The sequence below is a fragment of the Balaenoptera acutorostrata genome, chromosome 11, assembly GCF_949987535.1.
Source record: "Balaenoptera acutorostrata chromosome 11, mBalAcu1.1, whole genome shotgun sequence".
Lineage (NCBI taxonomy): Eukaryota > Metazoa > Chordata > Mammalia > Artiodactyla > Balaenopteridae > Balaenoptera > Balaenoptera acutorostrata.
This window is the reverse complement of record NC_080074.1, coordinates 14,118,847-14,139,921: the sequence shown is the minus strand read 5'-3', so window position 1 is coordinate 14,139,921 and position 21,075 is coordinate 14,118,847. Positions and strand designations below refer to the sequence as shown.

General features: G+C 43.8%; 1 protein-coding gene across 4 annotated transcripts in view; it reads right to left on the bottom strand.

Moving 5' to 3' along the window:
* LARGE1 (LARGE xylosyl- and glucuronyltransferase 1) overlaps positions 1 to 21,075 on the bottom strand; it is a 604,481-nt gene that overhangs the window by 366,827 nt on the left and 216,579 nt on the right. The gene's annotated exons all lie outside the window — the stretch shown is intronic.

Genomic DNA, 21,075 nt, shown 5'->3' with positions numbered 1-21,075 from the left:
TCCTCCCAGCCAACACTCTCTCCACACAGCAGGCCCCTGCTCTGAGCCCATCGATGCAGGGTTCCAGCATTTAGCAAATAAAAATACAGAATGCCCAGTTATGTCCAAACTACACAATTAACTGTGGTTTATCCGCAATTCAAATTTAACTGGCCACCCTGTATTTTATCTGGCAACCTTCTATCAATGGCTTCCTGCTGCACTTAAAATCAAAACCAATCTCCTTACTAGCATCTGTGAGGCCCACACCACTGGCACTGGCCTAACCCTCTGCTCTCGCCTCCTCCCCCTTGCTGTCCCTTGAGTACATCAATCTTGCTGGGCCTCAAGATGGCTACACGTGTCATTCCTTCCATCTGGGACACTATTCCCCCAGATCCTTGCTTGGTTCCATCCCCTGGCTCCCATCAGCCCTCTAATCCAAGATGGCCAAAACCCCACTCTCCACTCAGCCCCTTGGGCTCCATCTCTTTACCTTGATTATTTTATGACATTCATTGCTAGTGGACAGAATTTCTTATCCATTGCCCTTATTAGAAAGCAAGTTTTATGAGCACAAAGACTCTCTTAGTCATGAATGTACCCCCAGAGCTGAGGACAATGGGTGGCACATAAGAGGTGCAAAATAAACAGTCATGGAGTGAAGGAATGTTGGAAAAGGCATTGCATCCCACTCCGCTCACGAGAGCCGCACAGAAACCTTGCCAGCCTGAAACGCCGGGAGGTGGGGGAACGGCTCAGGTACAGCTCGTGCTGGCCAAGTGCGGCAGGACGGGAGGGGGCGGGGAGGCAGTAAGTAGAGGACCTGTTCATCAGGTAGGTGCGATGCCAACCTGGGACGCCTACCTAAGAAGCCGAAATATCCCCAACGCCAATTCTTGTCCTATTATTCCTCAAGAAAAGGGCCCTCACAAGGAAAACAAATCTATGGTTACCAAAGGGGAAAGGGCGGGAGGAGGGCGGTGGGGGGGGAGGGATAAATTAGGAGTTTGGGATTAGCAGATACACACTACCATGTATAAAATAGATAAACAAGGACCTACTGTATAGCACAGGGAACTATACTCAATATCTTGTAACAACCTATAATGGAAAAAAGAATCTGAAAAAAATATATACGTATGTATGTATAACTGAATCACTTTGCTCTACATCTGAAACTAACACAACGTTGTAAATCAACTATACCTCAATTTTAAAAAAAGGGCCCTCAATCAGCTTCTCTCCATGGATGGTAAACAAGAAAACGTCATGCCTGCAGAGAACTTCCATATGTTCGTTTTCTCCCAAGATTCACTGCAACCACATGTGGGAGGTCTGACTGTCCTCATTTTACTGGGGAGGAAATCAAGGCTCAGAAAGGTTAGGTAACTTACCCAAGATCACACAGCTAGGATGTAACCAAGTCAGGATTTAAACGCAGTGAAACGTAGCCAGTTCAGCGTAGGGACTCAAGAGCTGGAATGCCTGGGATGAAAGCCAGGCCTGACGCCCTCTCTACCATAATGTCCGTCTATAAATCAGCCACAAGTAGAGCAGTACTTGCCTCACAGAGACACGCTGAAGATTAAATGAGTGAGTCCTAACTGCTGAGAACACCGCCTGGCACACCTGAAGTAGAACCTAAGTGGTAAGTAAGCATCTCTTTAAGCTTAGATTTTTGGAGTCCAAATCCCTCGTGTGGTGCATTGCTTTGAACACCTCCTCTGGCTCCTGCCCCTCCTTCCCTGGCCACGTCGACCCCTCTCCGACCCGTCTCTGGACCTGGGTCTCCTCATCTTCAAGCTGACAGAAATGGCCTTGGCTGGTCATTAAGCACCCCCCATGCTAATTAGCTGGGCTCCCCAGGATGTGTCTGCTTCTTCCCTTCTGACTGTTACATGCTCACTACTTGGCCCCATTGCACCTCCCGAAGTTTTCAACCCCCTCCCTGCCACTGGTCTGAACTTTCTCCAGTTCAGAAGGACCTTTGCAAGATTTTATGTCTCTCTTGAGCACATACCCAAATGTAAAAACACTACATTAAGCATCAGGCCCTGGTTTAGAGCTCCAAGGCAGTAAATTAAAAATTATAGTTCCCACAGTAACCATCTCTCTTCCTACCGTGCCCATATTTAGAACTGGGTATTACTGTACGGGTTGACAAATTTACTGCCTGCCTGTGTGTCTGTGTGTGTGTGTGTCTGGCTAAGTTATGAGGAACACAAAAATTCATTCCAAACTGTTCTGACTTTGGGGAGATGAAATTCTCAGCCACAGTCATGCGGTAGTGATCTCTCTCAGCCTGTGGTCCATTTCCTATAACAGGAGTCAATACACAGTGAACCCGGATGGATGCTCAAGGAGCCATACTCCATCCTCTGCTCCTGTGCATCGTGGAACAGGAAGCCCCAAGCCAGCATGATTCCAGCGGCTTGTGTCATGCCGTGTGTCTGGGGGCTGACTTCAAACCCTGATGGAGTTTCAGGATTTGGTTTGGCAAGTATCAAGATAGATAAAAGCACAGAGATGAGACAGAGATGGGGAAAGAAAGAAGAAGAAGAAAAAAAGGCATGGAGCAGGGGCCTGGGAGGAGAAATTTAGGGAGACAAAAAGGGAAGGGGGATCTTTGGGGAACAAACAAACAAAGAGGGAAGGAGGAATTGCAGGTAGCCCAAAAAGTAGAAAAGACCAAAGGAAAGAAGAAGGAGTGCTGGGCCAAGTCCCCAAGCGAAGGCAGTAATTAGAAGCATAAAGAGGAAAAAAAAAAAAAAAGAGTATAATTAAAATGGAGGGGACCCGGCCTGAGGAGCAGGGACGGGAGCTTCGAGACTAGGGCGGCGCAAAACAGGGCAGACAGCAGAAGCAAGAAGAACTACAATCCTGCGGCCTGTGGAACAAAAACCACATTCACAGAAAGATAAACAAGATGAAAAGGCAGAGGGCTATGTACCAGATGAAGGAACAAGAGAAAACCCCAGAAAAACAACTAAATGAAGTGGAGATAGGCAACCTTCCAGAAAAAGAATTCAGAATAATGATAGTGATGATCCAGGACCTCGAAAAAAGAATGGAGGCAAAGATCCAGAGGATGCAAGAAATGTTTAACAAAGACCTAGAAGAATTAAAGAACAAGCAAACAGAGATGAACAATACAATAACTGAAATGAAAACTACACAAGAAGGAATCAATAGCAGAATAACTGAGGCAGAAGAATGGATAAGTGACCTGGAAGACAGAATGGTGGAATTCACTGCTGTGGAACAGAATAAAGAAAAAAGAATGAAAAGAAATGAAGACAGCCTAAGAGACCTCTGGGACAACATTAAACGCAACAACATTTGCATTATAAGGGTCCCAGAAGGAGAAAAGAGAGAGAAAGGACCTGAGAAAATATTTGAAGAGATTACAGTCAAAAACTTCCCTAACATGGGAAAGGAAATAGCCACCCAAGTCCAGGAAGCACAGAGAGGCCCAGGCAGGATAAACCCAAGGAGAAACACGCCGAGACACATAGTAATCAAAGTGGCAAAAATTAAAGACAAAGACAAATTACTGAAAGCAGCAAGGGAAAAACGACAAATAACATACAAGGGAACTCCCATAAGGTTAACAGCTGATTTCTCAGCAGAAACTCTACAAGCCAGAAAGGAGTGGCATGATATACTTAAAGTGATGAAAGGGAAGAACCTACAACCAAGATTACTCTACCTGGCAAGGATCTCATTCAGATTCAATGGAGAAATCAAAAGCTTTACAGACAAGCAAAAGCTAAGAGAATTCAGCACCACCAAACCAGCTCTACAACAAATGCTAAAGGAACTCCTCTAAGTGGGAAAAACAAGAGAAGAAAAGGACCTACAAAAACAAACCCAAAAAAAAAAAAAAAAAAACAAACCCAAAACAATTAAGAAAATGGTCATAGGAACATACATATGGATAATTAATTACCTTAAACGTGAATGTATTAAATGCTCCAACCAAAAGACACAGGCTTGCTAAATGGATACAAAAACAAGACCCATATATATGTTGTCTACAAGAGACCCACTTCAGACCTAGGGACACATACAGACTGAAAGTGAGGGAATGGAAAAAGATATTCCATGCAAATGTAAATCAAAAGAAAGCTGAAGTAGTTATACTCATATCAGATAAAACAGACTTTAAAATAAAGAATGTTACAAGAGACAAGGAAGGACACTACATAATGATCAAGGGATCAATCCAAGAAGAAGATATAACAATTATCAATATATATGCACCCAACATAGGAGCACCTCAATACATAAGGCAACTGCAAACAGCTATAAAAGAGGAAATCGACAGCAACACAATAATAGTGCGGGACTTTTAACACCTCACTTACACCAAGGGACAGATCATGCAACATGAAAATAAATAAGGAAACAGAAGCTTTAAATGACACAATAGACCAGGTAGATTTAAGTGATATTTATAGGACATCCCATCCAAAAACAGATTACACTTTCTCCTCAAGTGTGCACGGAACATTTTCCAGGATATCACATCTTGGGTCACAAATCAAGCCTCAATAAATTTAAGAAAATTGAAAACATACCAAGCCTCTTTTCTGACCACAACACTATGAGATTAGAAATGAATTACAGGGAAAAAAACATAAAAAACACAAACACATGGAGGCTAAACAATATGTTACTAAATAGCCAAGAGATCACTGAAGGAATCAAAGAGGAAATCAAAAAATACCTAGAGACAAATGACAATGAAAACACGACGATCCAAAACCTATGGGATGCAGCAAAAGCAGTTCTAAGGGGGAAGTTTATAGCTATACAACTCTACCTCAAGAAACAAGAAAAATCTCAAATAAACAATCTAACCTTACACCTAAAGGAACTAGAGAAAGAAGAATAAACAAAACCCAAAGTTAGCAGAAGGAAAGAAATCATAAAGATCAGAGCAGAAATAAATGAAATAGAAACAAAGAAAACAATAGCAAACATCAATAAAACTAAAAGCTGGTTCTTTGAGAAGATAAACAAAATTGACAGACCATTAGCCAGACTCATCAAGAAAATGAGGGAGAGGACTTAAATCAATAAAATTAGAAATGAAAAAGGAGAAGTTACAACAGACACCGTAGAAATACAAAACATCCTAGGAGACTACTACAAGCAACTCTATGCCAATAAAATGGACAACCTGGAAGAAATGGACAAATTCTTAGAAAGGTATAACCTTCCAAGACTGAACCAGGAAGAAATAGAAAATATGAACAGACCAATCACAAGTAATGAAATTGAAACTGGGATTAAAAATCTTCCAACAAACAAATGTCCAGGAACAGATGGCTTCACAGTTGAATTCTATCAAACATTTAAAGAAGAGCTAACACCCATCCTTCTCAAACTCTTCCAAAAAACTGTGGAGGAAGGAACACTCCCAAACTCATTCTGTGAGGCCACCATCACCCTGATACCAAAACCAGACAAATATACTACAAAAAAAGAAAATTACAGACCAATATCACTGATGAATATAGATGCAAAAATCCTCAACAAAATACTAGCAAACAGAATCCAACATCACATTAAAAGGATCATATACCATGATCAAGTGGGATTTATCCCAGGGATGCAAGGATTCTTCAATATATGCAAATCAATCAATGTGATACATCATATTAACAAATTGAAGAATAAAAACCATATGATCATCTCAATACATGCAGAAAAAGCTTTGACAAAATTCAACACCCATTTATGATAAAAATTCTCCAGAAAGTGGGCATAGAGGGAAGCTACCTCAACATAATAAAGGCCATATACGACAAACCTCCAGCAAACATCATTGTCAATGGTGAAAATCTGAAAGCATTTCCTTTAAGATCAGGAACAAGACAAGGATGTCCACTCTCACCACTCTTATTCAACATAGTTTTGGAAGTTCTAGCCATGGCAATCAGAGAAGAAAAAGAAATAAAAGGAATACAGATTGGAAAAGAAGAAGTAAAACTGTCACTGTTTGCAGATGACATGATACTGTACATAGAGAATCCTAAAAATGCCACCAGAAAACTACTAGAGCTAATCAATGAATTTGGTAAAGTTGCAGGATACAAAATTAATGCACAGAAGTCTCCTGCATTCCTATACACTAATGATGAAAAATCTGAAAGAGAAATTAAGGAAACACTCCCATTTACCATTACAACAGAAAGAATAAAATAGCTAGGAATAAACCTACCTAGGGAGACAAAAGACCTGTACGCAGAAAACTATAAGACACTGACAAAAGAAGTTAAAGATGATACCAACAGACGGAGAGATATACCATGTTCTTGGATTGGAAGAATCAACACTGTGAAAATGACTACACTACCCAAAGCAATCTACAGATTCAATGCACTCCCTATCAAACTACCAATGGCATTTTTCAAAGAACTAGAACAAAAAATTTCACAGTTTGTATGGAAACACAGAAGACCCTGAATAGCCCAAGCAGTCTTGAGGGAAAAAAACGGAGTGGGAGGTATCAGACTCCCTGACTTCAGACTATACTACAAAGCTACAGTAATCAAGACAGTATGGTAGTGGCACAAAAACAGAAACATAGATCAATGGAACAAGATAGAAAGCCCAGAGATAAACCCACGCACCTATGGTCAACTAATCTATGACAAAGGAGGCAAGGACATACAATGGAGAAAACAGAGTCTCTTCAATAAGTGGTGCTGGGAAACTGGACAGCTACATGTAAAAGAATGAAATTAGAACACTCCCTAACACCATACACAAAAGTAAACTCGAAATGGATTCGAGACCTAAATGTAAGACCGGACACTATAAAACTCTTAGAGGAAAACATAGGAAGAACACTCTTTGACATAAATCACAGCAAGATGTTTTTTGATCCACGTCCTAGAATAATGGAAATAAAAACAAAAATAAACAAATGGGACCTAATGAAACTTCAAAGCTTTTGCACAGCAAAGGAAACCATAAACAAGACGAAAAGACAACCCTCAGAAAGGGAGAAAATATTTGCAAACGAATCAACGGACAAAGGATTAATCTCCAAAATATATAAACAGCTCATGTAGCTCAATATTAAAGAAACAAACAACCCAATCCAAAAATGGGCAGAAGACCTAAATAGACATTTCTCCAAAGGAGACATACAGATGATCAAGAAGCACATGAAAACCTGCTCAACATCACTAATTATTAGAGATATGCAAATCAAAACTACAATGAGGTATCACCTCACACCAGTCAGAATGGGCATCATCAGAAAATCTACAAACAAATGCTGGAGAGGGTGTGGAGAAAAGGGAACCCTCTTGCACCGTTGGTGGGAATGTAAATTGATACAGCCACTATGGAGAACAGTATGGAGGTTCCTTAAAAAACTAAAAGTTGAATTACCATATGATCCAGCGATCGCACTACTGGGCATATACCCAGAGAAAACCATAATTCGAAAAGACACATGCACCCTAATGTTCATTGCAGCACTATTTACAATAGCCAAGTCATGGTAGCAACCTAAATGCCCATCGACAGACGAATGGATAAAGAGGTTGTGGTACGTATATACAATGGAATATTACTCAGCCATAAAAAGGAACGAAATTGAGTCATTTGTTGAGACGTGGATGGATCTAGAGACTGTCATACAGAGTAAAGTAAGTCAGAAAGAGAAAAACAAATATCGTATATTAACGCATGTATGTGGAACCTAGAAAAATGGTACAGATGAACCGGTCTGTAGGGCAGAAGTTGAGACACAGCTGTAGAGAACAAATGTATGGACACCAAGGCGGGAAACCGCGGGGGGGTTGGGATGGTGGTGTGATGAATTGGGCGATTGGGATTGACATGTATACACTGATGTGTATACAATTGATGACTAATAAGAACCTGCTGTATAAAAAAAATAAGTTAAATAAAATTCAAAAATTAAAAACAAAATGGAGAGAAAAACGATATAAATAAATAATCTTTTAAATACTTACAATGTACATCTTTCACAATGCGTGTTAAAGAACTTTTACCCGTAGATGTTCCATACACATGATTTCCCCATGTACTAGATGCCTCCATGGGTAATCCTATCATGTTGTGAAGGGAGGAGCCAGGTAGGCCGGGGGCCAACACAGGCTTCAGCCTATAATAGCTCCATGACTTTCAGCAAGTTGGTGGACCTCTCTAGGCCTCAGTTTCCCCATCTAAATTGAGGATAACAGTCTTGGCCCGTGGGTGGTCGTGAGGATTGAGCGCACACGTGTAGAGCCACAGGGTGCCATGTAAACGTCAGGGCTATACAAGCTTAGTGCCTGCTGATCTCGCAGTCCTCCCAGCCTCCCCAGATGTAGGCATCTGCATCCCCAGTCAACCCCTGAAGATGCTGGTACCCACGTTAATACACCCAGTAATCAACAGGAGGTGGAATTCAAACACACTCCATGCTCCTTAGACTAGAGACCACGGGGGAGGGAAAGGAGGGAAAGAGAGCATGGAAGAGAGAAAAGAAAAAAAAAAAAAAAAGAGGGAGAAGCATCCTCTTCCCCTTAGGTGAGATGGGAGACAGCGAGAAGGCAAAGAAATCAGAGAAGAGGGAAGAGAAAAAAGGGGTGGGCTGGGTAGAGAGATCCCGAGACCTTGACAAAGGCAACCAAGTTGAAGGGCAGCATTTGGACCATCTCCATCTGGCCTAGTGGGTCCCTCTAAGCCAGCGAGGCCAGCCGTGGGAGGGGGTCCCACTGGGCTGGTCCTCCCACACAGCATCTATCCACCCAACACTCTTCTGGACTCGTCCAGCACCACAGAGGCACTGCCGCTGCACAGATCAGGGGCTCCCATGGACCCTGCTTTGGAATCTCTTCAAAGCATGAGGGTCCCTTCCTAGTTCCAGAAGCTGCGTTAGAGCCGGTGAGGCAGCAGGCCCAACAGCCCTCTCCCGGGGAGGGCCCAGCCTGACTGTGCAGCCCTGGCAGTTGCACATATCACCCTCTGGCTTGAGAGCAGAGTAAATTTCTGTGGACGTTATCAAGAGAGAATGATACTGAAACCCCGCAAGGACTCCAGGCCGCTGCTTTCCACGTGCTGTAAGCAAATGTGGAGGCATCCCCAACAGCAAAGCGTTAATCCAACTGACATCTGGGGCAGGAGGAGGAGAGGCTGCTGGTCAGGAAGGGTGGTTTCACACTTTTCCAAAAGATGGGAAGAAGGGGAGAATTAAAAATAGATTTGGTGTTGCCTTAACACTACAAGCCACGCACCCAACACTGATCAGAGAGAATCAGCGTGGCCGAGTATTGGACGTGGCGGTACCAGTGGACTCATTTCTCACCAGCAAATATTGACTGTGCGGTAAGAAAGCCTGTGAGTCCAAGACTGGAACACGGCCCTTCACAGGCCAGGAGTGGGCAAGTCAGCAAGCAAAATACACGTCTCTCGGCTCACGTGCGTACATCTCCCCCTACACGCTCAGACGCAAAAACTGGCCAAGCCCCATTCATCTCTCCTAAGCCTCCCGGTGTGTCCTGGCCCATCACGGCTGACTTTTAACAAGCAGTGGCAAAGGCTAGGACTCCTCTTAACACTTAACCTCCTCCTATTCTCTGGGCCCTTTGATGGTTCTGACATGGACCCAACGGGAGACCCCTAAGGAACCAGGGAGGGCCAGGGCCTGGGAGCCGGGGTGGGGGGATCCCTGCTCTTCTCCAGGCAGCACCAAGAACTCTGGGGGAGCAGGACTCTTCCCGCCTCTGCACCCACGTTCCTTCTTCTGTGTTTCAGTTTCTGTAATATACCTTTAAAGGCAAGCATCTCCCTTGTTATTCCAATAACTCATTCCTGAAAATAAAATGTCGTGTGCCACAAAGCTAACCGAAGGGAACCAATTTCCCACAATTTTCACTGGGAAAAGTTATAATTAAAATTATAAATTAAGATTGTAATTAAAACTTAACAGTGCATTAGATGTGAAGCCAACTCCCTCCTCTCCCAGTTTCCTAAAATGAAATAAAGACATCATAAACATAAAACACCGGTACAGAAGTGACAAATTCTCTTGAGAGGATGTAAGATGCTAAAAACACCCGCTGCTTCCTGATCAGAACATCGTCCGCATGGCTGTCAGCGTGCAGTTGCTGTGCGCGAGGCCACCTGGCTATTCTCAGCGCCGGCTGCACCCCGGGTCCACGTCCCCGGTCTGTTGATGCTTGGAGGCTTATCAGAATGTCTACACACAGGTCCAGTATTTTACCAGTTGCATCTGGTCTAGGACTTAATACTTACCGTAATACATTATTTGATTTAAAATAGTATATTGATTTTTGCAGCATAAATATTTTCCCTATGTAAACATCATCCCCCGAAATATGCTATCGAGATGTGTACTTTGTATAAAGCTTAGGTATTTAAAAAAGGGGCAGCAGCATTATCCACAGTCCCCCGCTCCTCAAAAGGTGGAAGAACCCAAATATTCATCCAAAGATGAATGGATAAACAAAAATGCAGTGCATACATACAAGGGCATATCACTCAGCCTTGAAAAGGAAGGAAATTCTGACACATGCCACTATGTACATGAACCTTACTGATATTTTGCGCCAAGTAAAATAAGACAGACCCGAAAGGACAAATAATGCACTATTCCACATATGTGAGGTAATTACAATAGGCAAATTTATGGAAATAAAGTAGAACTGAGGTTATCAGGGGCTGGTGGAGGGGAAATGAGAAGTTGCAGCGATGAACCAGTTTTGGGAATGAATCGTGGTGATGGTTACACAACATTGTGAATGTACTTAATGCCATGGAAGTGTACACTTAAAAATGGTTGAAGTGGTAAATTTTGTCATGTATGTATATATATTGTTTTGTGGGGGTTTTTTTGGGTTTGTTTTTGGGTTTTTCTTTTAGGCCGTACCACGCAGCATGCAGGATCTTAGTTCTCCAACCACGGATCAAACCTGGGCCCCCTGCAATGAAAGCACGGAGTCCTAACTACTGGACCACCAGGGAATTCCCTATGTTATGTATACTTTATGACAATTAAAACAGGAAGCACTCTACTTGGAAAACCTCAACCCAGAAGTAGGCTGTAGGTAGTAGGTTATCAATATCTGGATGTAGTGAATTTTGGAATGAGTTTTTTTTGGTGACATAGCAGCTTGTTAAATGGCATATGGAATGATAGAAAAGAGGGCTCATTGGTGAGAGAAGGTTTTCAAGAAAGGTGGGCTGGCTAAAATATTTTAGAGGTTCTCTCCTCCTTTTCATAAACATACTGAAAACCTAGAGAGATTGGAATCACCATCCTTAGTGATGCCATCCCAGGGGTGATCCCTAAGCAGTCTTGTTTCTAGCCTCTGTTTGGAAAGACCGCTCTCTGTTTGCCTGATACCAGCTACGAGGGTGAGAGCAATGGTCCCTATAACATCGCCATGCCTGCCTCTCATGAGCCTGTCTGCAAGGTGCTGGCCAGAGCATCTGAAATGACAGAGGCAGAGATATTGATATTTTTCAGGTTGCTTGAATCACCTGATGCCTCCTGACTAATGAATATAGTGAGGATGTAGTGGGAAGTTAACCCTTTTTCACCTCAAACATTTTGGCCACTACTGTTACCTAACAAAATCATCTGAGGTTTTTGCATGACCCAATTGATTTAGGTAAATTCGCACAAAAAGAGAAATAGGATTAGGTAGTCCCCCCCTTGGTCCCTTCCAACTATAAAAGTTGACACTTAACCGTATCTCTGAAATGGCTAGTTGTAGTCTTTGCATGGCTGGCACTGACTCTGGGGTGGAGAGGCCAGGATGGGGAATCAAAGAAATCAGAGTTTGGGACTATCATTTGAGACTAAGAGAAGTAGTTAAGTCCTTATTGGGCATCTTCTGTGGATAGTGCTGAGTCCTTTCTGCTCTATATTGAGTTCAGCAAAAATCATCGTGTCCCATAACATAGTGACAGACAGCTGGACTAACATTCTTAACAACCAACCACCACCTGACGCAGGAGAGGAATTCTATGATTTTTTTTTTTTTAAGATTTTTCCCTAACATTTTCTTATGAGAGTTTTCAAACATACAGTAAAGGTAAAAGAATTTTACAGTGAACATGTATATCCCTACACCTACATTCTACCATTATTAACATCTTACCATACTTGCTGTATCATATCCTATCCTTCTAGTCATCCATCAACCCATTTTTTAAATGCATTTTGAAACAGTAAGTTAGTCATCAGCCCATTATTCTCTAGCCACTTTGGTACGAACTGCATTAACTTGGGTTTAATAAAGTTCCATACAACGAAATGCACAGACCAACCATTGGTGAGTTTTGACAAATATCTATACCTATGTAACCCAAACCACTTTTAAGATACAGACCATATTGAGCTAATGACGTAATTCACTCAACCCACTTCCCACTCAATCTCTGCCCGCACTCCCCATATGTAAGCACTTTTTAAATTTATTTCCATTATAAATTGGCTCTTCCCATCCCAGAACTTCGTCCATTAGGAATCAAAGTATATCATCTTTTGGGTATGCCTTCTTTCACAGTGTAACATTTGTGCGATTCACCCACGTTGTTGCATGTATCAGCTGTCTGGTTTTTTGTACTGCTCAATATGAGCTATGTCGTCATATTAATATATCACATTTATCCATTCTCTTATTGATGAGCACCTAGGTTGTTTGCAGTTTTGACAACAACTACAATTGGAACAGAAGAGTCAGAGGACAGGTGTCTATTCAGTTTTATAAGAAGCTGCCAGACTTCTTTTCAAAGCAGATGAACCCTTTTATATTCCCACCAATAAAGTATGAGAGTTACAGTTGTACCACACCCTTGCCAACATTTGATGTTGTCAGTCTTTTCAATTTTAGCCATTTTCTGGTGGGTTTGTGGTGGCATCTCATGGTAGTTTTTCCTGGCTTTCTGTGGGATCCTCAAGCTTTTTCTTTAGAATTCCATTGATTTGCTGATGGTGTTTTTCAATGTTATCTCTTTGTATGGCTTTTGGAGTGGTTGCTCTGAATATTGCATTATATCTACATAACTTAGCAACGCCTACTAGGGCTGACAGACAGCTTACTAGTTTGAGTGAAGTGCAGAAACCTTACCTCCCTTTGTTTCCCTTTATCCTCTCCCATTTACAATAGGATTGTTTTAACATTTCCCCTACATACACTGAGAGACAAATCAGACATTCTCCAAATGCCTTTACATCTTGGACACTTACTGTGAAACTTAGTTTTCACCAAGCAGAAACACCTGGCATGAGATTAGATGCAAAAACGAACATCAGGGGGTAGAGCAGCTCTTCTGTTGCCTTGACTCTTTTCTAGCAAGTATAAGTTAGAGATATTTGGTATTTTCCAGAGGCATCTGTAATTAGATCCTCGAGTTCAGTCCTGAACTTCATGAGTACCAAAAAACATGGTGCCCACGCTGCCCTCACAGGTCCCAGCAGACAAGGTGGTCCTTACGGGGAGAGTTATCCCAGTGGCTTCTTAACCACAGTTTCCCTGGTGATCTGGGTTCTGGGAGGTTCCAAGAACTGCCCCTCAGCTGACAGTCTGTGCCTCTAGCTTCTCCTGGAATTCTGCAAGGCACCTAATAATGCCAACAAATCCTTTTCTGCTTAAACTCATGCATTCTCTAGTCTGTAACTGAACTCTAAAAGATGGGAGTCCCATGACTAATTACTGGCAGAGCGGGGATCAGAACGCTGATCTCTGCTCTTTCTTCTACAGTGCGCTGCTAGAGTCTCTCCCTTGACAACGTTCTTCAAAGAAGAAAGAGTTGAAAGTCCCATGTTCTATTTTGAGAACATGCACTGGGAATGAAGTGTTTGTATTTCTATGTCATTTCCTTTGTCCACTTTCCCACACCTGCTGTCATCATTACCTGGGTTGGTTTAACCACTACTCAGGAGCCAGATACTGTGGGTACTTCCCAGGCAGCACAGTGGTGACAGCAGTGAGAACGTTTTTCTGCTCTGCCTTGTGACTGCAGTTGAATTAATCAAGACGTTTGTTTCTTAAAAGATTGAACTCACTCTAGGAAACAGAGAAGGATGTAATCTAAAAGTGGCTTCCCATACTTACCTGCATGTGGACAAACCCTTAACTTAGAACCCAAAGATCTAGAAATCACAGCCCAGCTACATCCCAGCTTGGGCTGCTGATCAAGCATTTTTTGAGCTTCCACTGCTCTAGCTCCATTGGCTTCCTTGCTGTGACAAACATATTTGGTCTTTGTGCCCAGTTCCTGGCACACAGCTCCTAAAACCCTTGGAATTCTGGAATGATGAGTGTCTTGTGTATGCTAATGAGATGACTGGTGACTGGGGACCCCTAGAGAGCGTTAGGATGGGGTCTGGTCACCAGAAAGACCAAGGCATGATTAGAGGGTTGCAACTTTCAGCCCCACCCCATGCCCAATGCCCAGGGAGGGGAGAGGGGCTGGAGACTGAGTTAAGCACCAATGGCCAGTGGCTCAATCAATCATGCCTGCGCAATGAAACCTCCATAAACCCCCTAAGTGACAGGGTCCAGACAGCTTCCAGGTTGATGAACACATCATGGTCCTGGGAGAAGCATGCCTAGAGAGGGTGCATATGTGATCCCTGCCTTGTTCCCGACTTGTATCCTTTAATAATAAACCAGGGATAGTACGTGAAGCACTTCCTTGAGTTCCAAAGATGGGGGGGGGGGTTGTGGAAACCCCCTGAATTTATACCCAGTTGAGCAGAAGTACAGGTGCCAACCTGAGACATGTGACTGGAATCTGAAGTGGGGACAGTCTCGTGGAACTGAGCCCTTAAGCCATGGGGTCTGAACTAACTTTGGGTAGTTAGTGCAAGCATTACATCGTAGGACAACCAGTTGGAGTCCTGAGAGTCAGAAAACTGGTGTGGGAAGAAACTCCCAAGCATTTGCTCTCACAGTGCTGTAGGTAAAAATTGTGTAGACTTGTTCCTCCAATAAGACAAACACAGTCCTGCCACAGGACCTTTGCATCTGCAATTTCCTCTGGCTGGAACCTGCACCCTTTTGTTATCTGTATGGCGAGCACCCTCACTTCACTCTAGTGTTTACTCAAAAAGCCTTCCATAATACCTGGCATATCTTGAGTTTTCTTCTTATAGCACAGATATGATTTCATCTTATAACCAGCCATCCCTTTATATCCATGGAGGATTGGTTCCAGGACCTGCCCGTGAATACCAAAATGTCAAGTCTCTTATATAAAATGGCATAGTATTTAACCTATACACGTCCTCCTGTGTATTTTACATCACTTCTAGATTACTTATTATGCCTAATACAATGTAAATGCTGTGTAAACAGTTGTTGGCGTGTGGCAAATTCAAGTGTTGCTTTTTGAAATTTTCTGCAATTTTTTTCCCAGAGTTTTTTTTTTTTCCCCCCCCCCAGAGTATTTTTGATCTATGGTTGGTTGAATCCATGGATGTGAAACCTGCAGATACGGATGGCCGACTGTACCTGTCTTCTACTTCAGTATTCCCAGTATCTGGAATGGTGACTGGCACATAGTAGGAGCTCAATAAATCTGAAGAGTGAATGCATGCCGCCTGTCTGCATGTTTAATGGGGATCCAAGGCCCTCATCTCTAAACCTGAGGTCACAACGCTGACCTTTGACAACCGTCGTAAATATTAACTGAGATGGATTATACGAAAAGCCATGGCAGTGAAACATGTGCCCAGCATGTGGTGGATATTTTAAAAAATTTACTAATTCTAGGACAAACTGTTTTCCACATTCTAACATCTCTGAAATCAAGTAGCCTCCAGCAATAACTAGAGAGCATACAGCAGTGGTTAACACAGCTGCACCGCTAGCACATTCACAACAGGCGCACAACAGGTGTCAGTGGCTTCCATGAAAATCCTGGAGACAATGGTGGGGGTGGGGGTGGGGGTCACTCTTTTAACGCTTATGCCCCAAATGGTTGTGGGAAGGGGAAGGTGGAGGGTCCAATGTGTCCACAACATTCCCAAAAGAGGAGCCAGGAGCAGGCTAGCTCCACAGAGCTGCAAAGTGGGCACAAATGCTTTCTCAGGATTCTTACAAGAAATCTGATGCTCATGATGTGGAGGACAGTACGATGGAGAAAACACAGATGGCCATGACTCTGTAGAGAAGGGATTCCAAAGAGTGAGGCTCAGTGCGAAGAAGCTTTAAGAATACCTGAACCGGGACTTCCCTGGTGGTGCAGTGGTTAAGAATACGCCTGCCAATGCAGGGGACACGGGTTCGATCTCTGGTCCGGGAAGATCCCACATGCCATGGAGCAACTAAGCCCACGAGCCACAACTACTGAGCCCACGAGCCACAACTACTGAAGCCCGTGCACCTAGAGCCCGTGCTCCGCAACAAGAGAAGCCACCACAATGAGAAGCCCACGCGCCGCAACGAAGAGTAGCCCCTGCTCGCCGCAACTAGAGAAAGCCTGTGGGCAGCAATGCAGCCAAAAATAAATTAATTAATTAATTAAAAAAAAATACCTGAACCAACATGTTTGCCCATATTTTCCTTCATATGTAGGCATAGCAGTAAAATATGATAAAACCCACCTAACTAGGTCTAAAAGGGCTCTTTCAATAAGTATGGGGATATATGTATAGCAGATTCACTTTGTTATAAAGCAGAAACTGACACTCCATTGTAAAGCAATTATACCCCAATAAAGATGTTAAAAAAATAAAAAACAATAAGTATAAAAGATTAAAAGGGATGAGAAAGCATTGTGTCACAGCTTAATTAAAAGCCTTTTAAAATTTCTTGGCTTCATATAAAATAATGGTGTGTGTTACAATTGGCAGCATCTAAGATTAGGTGATATAGGACATTTGTTTGAGAAAAAAATTGAAACAAAACTCCAATGCACTCTTGACCTCAGATATTTCTCTACTAGTTCATCCATTGACTTAATATTCCTGTATTGAATTCCCATGTCTATTTTCAGGCCTAATTTACATCACACGTTTTCCCGGGGGAAAGAAACAAATCTGGGTGTTTCTCAAGGACAATGATCTCTTGAAGGGTTGTCCTGGGGCCAGCAGTATCAGTATCATCTGGAAACTTCTTAGAAATGCACATCCTTAGGCCCCCCAAGTCTCCTAAATCAGAAATTGGGGGAAGGGGGAGTTGTTAGAACCAGCCCTCCAGCTGATTCTGATGGAGTCTAGAGTTTGAGAAGCCCTATTTCAGGAAAATCACCCAGCACCATATGCCAGCAGCTTGATCACTCAAGTTTAACTACTCACTGAAGTTTAACTAAAATGTCCTGGGAATTCATCCTATGCCAGGCACCTTGTTGGGGGACAGATGCTGCCTCGAAATCTGAAGAGGTACGTGTGCAAATGACTAAATAAAATATAAAATGGAATGAAATGAAGGCTGACGGAGGTGCCAAGACCACACTCCATTCAGGGGACGGAGGACAGATTTTGATTCAAGAGTCCTGGTGGACTTCTCAGAGGAGGTGGCAATGTAGCGTAAGAAGGTTTTGGATAGGTTTTCTATGGTAGAGGAGAGAGATGCACTAAGGAACTAGGACAAGGAGAGGGCGAGAGAACATTCAGAGCCCCATGAGCATAGGGGGCCGTCACTCAGGTGTGCTCTGAAATCTGATTAATTCGACATCCACTTCCCCCACCCCACCTTTACATGCTCACCATGGATTCCACCTGTGGCAAGGCCTGCCAAGTTGCCACCCCAGAGCCATTCTCCCTTGTCTGCTTAGGAAGAGAACCTGGCTTCCATTCAGGGGAGTAAAGCGGCCAGAGAAAAGACTGTATACCCGACAGCCTCTAGGGCAGCTAAGCATGGCTGTGGGACTTCAGGAAGGCCACCCAGAGGCAGTTTGCCCTCTGAGACGTGTGCCCGTCCTGGCCTTCTCCCTGCTTCTTCTTGGCTGCTGGCCTACAAGGATGTTGACACCCAAGAGCCACGCTGGACACTGAGGTGCTTTGGCGCACAGCTGAGGATGGCAGAATTGCAAGACAGTATCCTGGAATCTAACGACACCGTTAAACTACCGCACCACGCTACACTGCCAACACCCTGACTTCTTGGATGTGAGAGAGAAATAAGCTTCCCTCTGGTGAAACCACTGTTACAGGGGACCTGCTGTCATGCCATCAAGCCTAACTGTTACTGACGCACCACTCTCTTTCCAACGGCCTCCTCTGAATCTGCAAAACTCCAGGTTCTTCCTCCTCTTGAGGAATACCTCTGCCCCCACTCCCCATCTTCCTCTCCACCTACTGCCATTCTTCTTGAGAACATTATCACAGACCCGCCCAACCCTCTAGCCTGACAGCAAAATAAGGGCATCATTTCCAAGCACCTTCACCCACACTCCCTGTAGCACCTTCATTCCCCCTACACCTCACTGCGCAAAGTAAGACCCAGGTACCGACTACGTCAGCATCACTTGGGAGCTCGTCAGAAAGGCAGACTCCCCAGCTCACCCCAGGCTTATGAATCAGAGTCTGCATTTTAACAAAATCCCAGGAAGTGTGTGTGTCCATCACAGTTTGAGAGACATTACTGTCACCATCACCTTCACCTACAGCTGCTCACCTCCAGACCACAGATTGGGAAACGCATTCTCTGGCTACACCCTCTCGTCCCTCCAGGTCTCTCGTTCTTTGTCAATCTTTCCTACAACTGTAAAAGCCACCTATACCATCCTGAATTGCTACTCACTCTTCCCTGGACAAAATAATTACCTTCACACTTCCCTGCTTTTGTTTTATTTAACTGCTTCTGCCTGGGATGCCCTCTGAAGCCTCTGACCACCCGTGGATCCACTCGCCCTTCAGTGTGCTATCAGTTCAGATGCCACCTCCAGACCATGAGTATTTTGGGGAGAGGGACTGAGTCTTCCCCATCAGCAAGGTGGTACAGCAGTGGGCTCTGGAGCCCACGCCACTTACTGGAGTGGGACTGAAAACATTTAAGGCAACTTGTCTCTGCCTCAGTTTCTTCATCTGTAAAACTCAGATAATCATGGGACCTATATTTCACAGGGCAGTTCTATCAAGTCAAGGATGTGATAGAATTAAAGAACTAGGAACAATGTCTGGCACAGAATAACTACTTAATAAATGCTAGACATTAATCCTGGACGCCAAGCCCTAGCATGGGAGCAGACACACGGTGTGTTCTCAATAAATGTTGACTGAATCGAACTTGCAGTTTCTGCATTGACCTCTGTGCCTTCATTGTTCCTGGGTTCATGAGTCTACCACACCCACTCTTCTCCACAGCCCAGCAAAAAGCCCAAGTCCAGCCCCCCACAGGGACATCATTTAGATGAAAGAACATTTTCTGCAGCCATCCCTGTCCTCAGAGCCTCGCCAAGAAACAGAAAAGCAAAGCAATATACATGTTAATTGGAAATTGTCTCTTTGCTCTCACTTCGTTAGGCTGATCTCCTGCAGTCTAACAGAGGGAATTAGACAGCAGAAGGGACAGGAAAACATGGGACCTGGACATGCTGAAGCCCAAAGGACTCAGGTCCCAGGAGGAAATGCAATTCCAGGCCCACAAGGCTGCATGGAAATCAGGACAAAGGGCTTCTCCTTGGGAATGTCTTCAAGGCAGGAGGTGTGCTCCTGCCCTGGTCCCCTGAACACCCATCAACCAGTGCCTACGAAGTGCAGCCATGGGTCTATGTGGTAGGAATAAGGAGGTGGTTACAATGCAGTCCCTGTCTGCAAGGACGACTGGGACAGACAGACAAACTGACAACTATATGGTGTGTGGTAATGCTACTAAGGGTACAGGTGCAAGATGTTAGGTAAGCAAGGAGGAGAGGCACATTACCAGATCAATGGGACTGGAGAGGAAGGAGGTCCAAGGAAGTCTTCTTACAGAGAAGACCCTGAGGCTGGGTTCTGAATAGGAGTTAGCCTGGCAAAGAAGGCAGGAAAAGGCATTGGAGGCAGCAAGAACACAAGATACAAAGACACATTAGGGTAGGTTGAATAATAATTCCCCAAGATGCCCAAGTGCTCATTCTTGGAATTTGCGAACGTTACATTATAAGGCAAAAGAGACTTCGTAGGTACGATTAAAGATCGTGACATGGGGAGATCATCCGGGATTATCCGGCTGGACCTGACACAATCACAAAATCCTTACAAGAGAGATGCAGGAAGAGCTGGCATCGGAGAAAAAGTCATTGTGAAAACAGAAGCAGAGATTGGAGACATGCACTTCAGATGGAGGAAGGGGCCACAAGCCGAGGAATGCAGCCCTGCCAACACCTTGACATTAGCCCAGAGAGACTGATGCTGGACTTTTGACCTCTAGAAGTATACAAGAATAAACCTGTATTAATTTAAGGGGCTAAGTTTGTGGTAATTTGTTATAGCAGCCACAGGAAATTTATACACATACACTGTTTGAGGTACACCTTCAGGAATGTTAAAGAAAAATGTCAGAAAGATGAAACCAGCTGAGGAGGCAAGCCACGGGCCAAATCACAAAAGGATTTGTGTACCAGGCTGAATTATCCTCAATGCGGAGCTGCTGGCTAAAGGATATATTAAGCGGACGGATGATAGAATAAGATCGCTAAAGCACTGAATCGTCAAACTTTAAGGTCTTAAATCTTAGGAATTACCACATGCCTAATTCCCCATTTTATTGACTCTCATTTCTTTTATCATAGGCTGTAATGACTTTATGAAAAGAAGGAATAACCGGCTGGTAGACGTAATGATTTCCGGCCCCCCGCCCCCAATTCCATTCAAATGTCTCCAAAGACGCATACCTATATTTGTAGAGCTGCAATCAGGGATGCGTACGCATCAGTGGACAGCCGGACGGCACCGGAAATTGGGAGCTTTCCCTGAAATTCTGACCAGATGATTACTGTAATATGTCTAAAAAGGCCACGTGCTGAAATAACCACCCCCTGACCCCCACCTCTAGGAAGGGGGACGGCAACTGACACGCTGAGTGCTCACTCAGGGCCAAAAGCTTTGTGAACACGGCCTCGCTGGATTCTCTGAGGATGTACGATCGTCACCCTTCTGGG